This window comes from Cynocephalus volans, chromosome 16, assembly GCF_027409185.1.
Source record: "Cynocephalus volans isolate mCynVol1 chromosome 16, mCynVol1.pri, whole genome shotgun sequence".
NCBI classification, from domain to species: Eukaryota; Metazoa; Chordata; class Mammalia; order Dermoptera; family Cynocephalidae; genus Cynocephalus; species Cynocephalus volans.
The window spans coordinates 35,230,682-35,237,713 of NC_084475.1; positions in this window are offsets into that span (position 1 = coordinate 35,230,682).

Consider the following 7,032-nt stretch of genomic DNA (forward strand, 5'->3'; position numbering starts at 1 on the left):
TTTCTTCAAAGAGATTCACGGAAAGGAGTCTGACAAGTAACAGGGTCTGATAACTTTAAATCATACCACTGGAATGGGTAAGAATTTCCAGAACTCTAATAAAGAAACTGATGAAAATGCTATCCCAAGATCAAACAGAATAAGAATTAATTGCATGGGACTAATAAAGATAACGTTTTTATGATTTTTCACTTGAAACTGTGCTGGTTCCTTATTTTAATGTTTTGTGTTCCAGATTTTAAAAAATATTTCCCTTTTAAACTATCCATGGCTTATAGCAATTTGGTAAAGTATACTTTTATGAACAAAAATTTAAATATTTACTTTTTTCTCCCTACCTAGCCCTATAGAACTTGGAAAACTACTTGTGGGTATTTTTATTTTATGACAGTATAGTATTGGCATAAGCTCCATAAGAATCTGATTTCTTCATTGAAAGGAAGAGTTGACACCAGTTGACAATCCACTGGAGAGAGCCCGTTTATTAGGCAGCACACACACACATATATAGGGCTTTAAGGGGAAAGCTGATTGGCTTAAAATACAATCCCTACTTAGCATACCGCATGGGGTTTGGGGGAGCTGATTGGTGTGTAATTCGCACCGGCGGGAAGGAGAATACGAAGAGAAGGGCAACCAGCGCCATGATGGGGTGTGGCCGAGAAGGGCTTATGTGATTGGGGTGTGATCCCTTGGGGCATTTGGGTCCCTACATTCCTCCCTTTTTCTTGTTTTAGGAAAGGGGACGTTGAAGTCATCGAGCTACTTCCTGCTGACACTTAAAAGAATGGTGTGTTAGTAGCCAGGTTTAGGGGTGGGCAGGTATTGAAGGATAGGGCAGGATTTTCCAGAAACGAGGATAGGAGGGTTAGAATTCTGGAAGGTGGGAGGGAGTGGAGAGCCTTATAGGTAAGGAGGTCTTTAAGGTGATGTGGTGAGAGAATGGTAAGAGGTGCCCCAAATGTTAATTTGGATGCCTCCTTATGCAGCAACTGCCCCGCTGCTAGGGCTCTTAGATAGGGTGCCCAGCCTTGTACAGTGGGGTCTAACTGTTTTGATAGGTATGCTACAGGGGCAAAGGAGGGGCCATAATTCTGTCCTAGGACGCCTAGAGCTTGTCCCACATTTTCATGAACATAGAGGAAAAAGGATTTAGTTAGATCAGGGAGATGAAGTGCAGGGGCCGTTAGAAGGGCCTGCCAAAGCTTGAGAAAAGGGCACTGAGGTGAGGAGAGTAAAGGTTCTTCAGGAGGACCCTTACTCATATTATAGAGAGGTCAGGCTAGCAAAGAGAAATTGGGGATCCATGCTCTGAAATATCCGGCTAGACCCAGGAAAGATAGGATTTCTGTTTTGGTTTGGGGGATGGGCAGGTCAGTAAGAAGCTGTTTCCTGTCCAGGGTGATTTCCTTCTTTCCCGGGGAGAGGAGAAAACCAAGGTAGGTTACAGACGGCAAGGAGATTTGGGCTTTGGCGGGGGACACTCGATATCCCTTACCCGCTAGGAAGTTAAGCAAATGGAAAATGGACTGAGTGCCTTGAAGGCAGCAGGTTAAAAGAGGGGTTTTTTGGGGAAAGATTTGTTTACCTCCTACCCCGACTATAGGAGAGCTGCTGGAGAAGGTGGGGCGTTTATATTCCCTTAAGACTGAAAAGGTGGCTCCAGTGTCCAGGAGGAAAGATATTGGGTGGCCGTCCACAACCATGGATACCCTGGGCTCTTGCTTTGTTATAGAGATGGTCGGAAAGGGCCCAAGGCTCCATCGGTCCTCCTCAGCGAGGCCCACCATAGGTGGTGTCCACAGTTCGGGGGACTGTGGGGCAGTTGGTCCCTCACCCCTTCGGGCGAGGGGGCAATCAGATCCCCAATGTCTCTTCTTTTTGCATTTTGGACAAGGAGTGGTGGGGGACCTGGGGGTGGGGCAAGCCTTTGTCCAATGCCCTTCCTTTCCACATTTAAAGCAGGCTCCAGGTGGAGGCTGTGGGAGGGCGCCCAGGGGGTTTGATAAGCTGGGCCAACATCTGGAAGTTGGCGTGGTCGGCCTTTTGTTTACGACGTTCCTTTTCCTCCTCTCGATTATGAAAGACTTTGAAGGCAACTGACAGGATTTCGGTCTGAGGGGTTGCAGGACCCTGCTCTAATTTTTTAAGTTTAGTTTTAATGTCAGGGTAGGATTGGGCCAGGAAATAGGTCATAAGGACAAGCTGGCCGTCTTCTGAGTTGGGGTCTAAGTTAGTGTAGTGTTGAAAGGCCTGAGTTAATCTATTGAGGAACTCGGAGGGAGTTTCCTCCTTTTTTTGGATAATTTCTGGAATTTTCTGGAAATTGATGACCTTGCGAGCCGATTTTTGAGGCCAATTATTAAGCAAGAGGCAAAACGGTCTCGAGCCTGGATTCCCTGGGCTGTGTTATAATCCCAATTGGGTTCCTGTTCTGGGACTGCTTGGGGGCCTGGCGGGTGATTCGGATTGGTACGATGGGTGTCAGTGGCATGGGTTTGGGCTATATCCCAGACCCTGCGGCGTTCCTCGGGAAGGAGGGTATTGGCTAGGAGCATGAAGATGTCATGATGTGTGAGGCTGTAGGCCTGCAGGATCCATTGGAATTCTTTAATGTAGGTGGTAGGGTTGGTAGAGAAAGAGCCTAGTCTTTTTTCTAATTCTGTAAGGTCAGCTAGGGAAAAGGGAACATGGACCCTAACTACTCCTTCAGCCCCAGCTACCTCACGTAGTGGGGCGATTGTTAAAGGGGCGGGGGGAGGTCCTCGGGAACTGGTGAAAGGGGGGCTTAGTGGGTCAGGGGTAGGTGAGGGTAAAGATGGGGAAGTGGATGGCACTGGAGGTGCAGAAGGTGACGCGGATGACAGGGGAAGAGGAGCGGACACTGGAGGCACTGGGGGAGGATGAGGTCGGTAGGGTGGGGGTTCATCAGCAGGGTCGAAGGTGGAAGGATCGAGGGGTGACTGTGAAGAGGGTTTACAGGCTAAAAGGACTTGAGAGGGAGCACCGGAGGAGCAGAGGGTGGGGTTCTGAGCCAAGAGGCGTAAAGCCTCGATGTAGGGGATCTCCTTCCATTTTTTTAGGCGCTGGCAGTAGTTAAAGAGGTCACGTAGAATGTTAGGATCTAATGTGCCCTCAGGATTATCTAAAGGATAATAAGGCCAATCTTGTGTGCAGAATTTGGTAAGGAGTTTGGGCTTAATATCCGGCCTGAGGGAAAGGTTGGTGAGGTTTTTCAGAAGGCATTGAAGTGGAGAGTCCTCTAGGGAGGAGGAGGAAGCGCCCATTCTGGTCTCTTAATGGGAATCTTAGACAGAAATTGGACAGAGATTAGTGATAAGACAGATCCTTCAGCCGGTTGGGAAAAGCGGGTTTCCTAGAGGGCGTCCCCAGTAGGTCACGTTAGTCCCGGCAGGTTCAGGTACGAACCAGGAGGAGAGAAGGGAGGTGTGGGTCGTCACCCAGACCTTCACTTCTCTAGGGCAAAAGCCCAGTGCCTGAAGGAAACCTAGCGCTAGGAATTTCTAGTTGGGTCCCGGACCCGGGAAGTGGAGAGAGACGGAAATCGGACAGAGATTAGAAGAGAGTGGTGGACAAGAGGGTGAAAGAGAGAAGGAGAGAACAGAATGGGGCTTTTAATCTCCAAAAATGAAAGTAAAAGCTTACCGGGGCTTTGGAACCTGTTATAGTTTGGGAATTTACGGTGGTCGTGAAGACCGTGGTGGGGTGGGTATGGGCGTTAGGGTCTACCGGACGATCTAGACTCCCTGTGGTAGCCTGAAAAGGGCCGGTGCCCTTTAGAAAAGGGGGCTTACCTAATGATGAGCCGGTGGTGAGTGGAAGAAGCCAGCGCCGAAAACAATGGACGAGGGTGGACCGTCAATGGTGAGCGGTGGAAGGGAGGCCGGTCCTGGCGGGACGGAGTTCCCGAGGGGCTACTCGAGAGGTGCTGCTGCTGTGATCTGAAAAGTGTCACAGCTCGAGGGAGCCCTGAGGGGCGACTCGGAAGGTGCTGTCGCTGCGATCCGAAAAGTGTCGCGGCTCGAGAGAAACTCTGTCCCGAGTTTCGGCACCAAATGAAAGGAAGAGTCGACGCCAGTTGACGATCCACCGGAGAGAGCCCGTTTATTAGGCAGCACACACACATATATAGGGCTTTAAGGGGAAAGCTGATTAGCTTAAAATACAATCCCTACTTAGCATACCGCATGGGGTTTGGGGGGAGCTGATTGGTGTGTAATTCGCACCGGCGGGAAGGAGAATACGAAGAGAAGGGCAACCAGCGCCATGATGGGGTGTGGCTGAGAAGGGCTTATGTGATTGGGGTGTGATCCCTTGGGGCATTTGGGTCCCTACATTCATAATAGGATACAATTGGAAACATTGGTTTTATTACCAAGACTTTGATTGAATTGTCATATTTGAGAATGTATATAGAATTTCTGGCTTCAAGGTTTCCTAGCCTTAAAGTGAGTAAAAATTGCCACTTCCTGGCAGACCCAGGTACCTCGATATATTTGGGGGACTTCAGGAACAGAGAAGTTCACACAGGTACTGCAGGGAAAGTCTGACGTTTGCCTTGGTTTGGCTTCCCAGCCTTGAGAGGCTTTTAAAAGTTCAGTCTGAGATTCTTTATCAAAAGTTCCCGAGAAGTAAAACATAAAAGCAAATGAAAAACTTAAAAAGAGCCCATGTGGCCAATCACTATTCTTATATCACTCATGTAAACAGTCATGCTAAGTTTGATGAGATTAAATTTACTTTGTGATCAAATTAGTCTTACTCTGAGGATTTTTGGTAGAAATCAGGATGACTACAGAGAAAAAATGTTTCAGAAGAAAACTGTAGTATACCTGTTATTAGATAATAGACCTGTTTATTGTTTTCAAGTTTTATTATCTACCTGTACACTGGACTGTATCCCAAATTCTTCTAGGTTCATCCAATCCAATTTTCTCCCACTTTTCCAACTTGAAGTCACTAAGAACAAGAACAGCTCTGCTCCTTAAACCCAGTAAGCTGCACATGAACAACTTGTACTTTTGGAAGACAAACCTCATGCTAGCTGTGTGGACCACTCAGGGAGTGCACTAAAATGCTCAGTGCCATAACCACAGACATTCAAGTTGCAAAAGAGGAAATGTGTTCAAATCTAAAAATATTCCTGACTAACTTCCCTCTGGTCTCAGAGAATAAATGTATAGTTTGTTCTAGTCAATGACCTTTGTTTTTCTTTCGTTATAGAAACATTAGGTGGTTTGGTTCGGAAGACCTTGGCTAAGGGACATACTCCAGTCTCTTTGGTGCTATCCCCCTGATGGTCATTATTATCATCTCTCTGATGCGCTGTATTCTCTCAAGGGTCTTAAATGTGTGTTTATAGCCATCAGTGGTATGCCAGATGGTCTCACTGCAATTAGAGCAATGAAATGAGATGAACAACAGAAGGCATCTTTCTTCAGTGAGCCCCATATCGTGACTTATAAGTTCCACACTGAGACAAAGATAACCCAGCCATAATGGTGACAAAGAGTTGTGCTTATGCCCCAATTTTTGGTCAATCTTTTGTAAATAAAAAGCTGATCAAAGGGGAGAATTGTTAAAAAAAAAAAAAAAAAAAAAAAAAAAAGTTCTAATTGGGAGGCCGTTAAAGTGGAAAGGTTCTGGCACTTTAAATTTGTGCATGAAAAAACCAAAGCTGAATGTAAACAGTAAGTTGAAACTAGAAATTGTACCTGTCAGAAACTACCAACTAACCTCTAACTAGGGACTTTCACTCCAACCAATCAAAATGTTTTCTTTGTCTTGCTTCAGCAAACACTTCCTATAATATTCCTTTCTTGCCCCTCTTAGTGGAGTGCTAGCCCCTGATTCATGAATCACTGAATGCTCAAATAAACTTTTTAAAATTAAGGGCCAGCCCATGGCTCACTTGGGAGAGTGTGGTGCTGATAACACCAAGGCCACAGGTTCGGATCCCTATGTAGGGATGGCCAGTGAGCTCACTTGGGAGAATGTGGTCCTGACAACACTAAGTCAAGGGTTAAGATCCCCTTACCGGTCATCTTTTAAGAAAAAAAAAAAACTATTTGAAATTAAAATGTGCTTAAGGCTTAAGTTTTTCTTTAATCAGATCTAGTGTTACAAGTGGGATCCGGACGAGGACTCCCCCCCAACCTCCATGCAATGAAAGCAACAAGCAAACAGACATAGGTACCCCACTAAGCCCCTTGTACTAATTGCTTCTTACTGCACATTTGGAGATCATTACCAGTAAGCCCTCTCGGATGCATGAGTTCCACACCTTGTTACAAGTTTTCTGAGTTTTTTTGAGCATTTTTTTTATCCAGATTGGGGTCAGAAGTTACATGGAAACTGGACTCGTTCCGGTAGGGATACTTCAGGTGTCTGAGTGAATCAGACAGAAACGGAATTGGGTTTCCTCCGGTAGGAAAGGTTCCAGGAAGACAGAAAATAATGGGTTATTTAAATCCATGGAGTCTGGGACTCCATCTCAGAAGCTGTGCTTTTCTGGAGAGATGAATGAATCTCATGAAAAATAATTTAGAATTTTGGTGGCCATAATGTGGAAGTTTTAATCCAAACAAAATTGGTCATCCACGGGTACAAAAAAAATACCCAAAGCCTCAGAAACAATGGGATATTGACATGTAGAAACTTCAAAGTTCTCTATCTTTCTGTCTTCTTCTGCCTACTCTGAATCTGCTGACTTTTTCATTTGGTTACCTGCCCCACCATAAAGGAAAAAAGAAAGAAAGAACTAGGTAAGAGTTTATAAAAGTTAGGCCCTCAAATCAACCAGGGCTGCTATTTAGCCACCCTTGTGCCTTGGTCAAAATCTTAAACTTAGAGCAATAATGAAAAGTATCCCAGTCTGACTTAGGAAATGCTTTGTCTGCCTATTTGTTGATGTTATTGAACTCGGTAATCTAGCTGATTACACATGTTATTAGGACCTGGAGAAGCTCAAAAAAAAAAAAAAAAAGAAAGCAGCAAAAGGGAGGGAAGTGA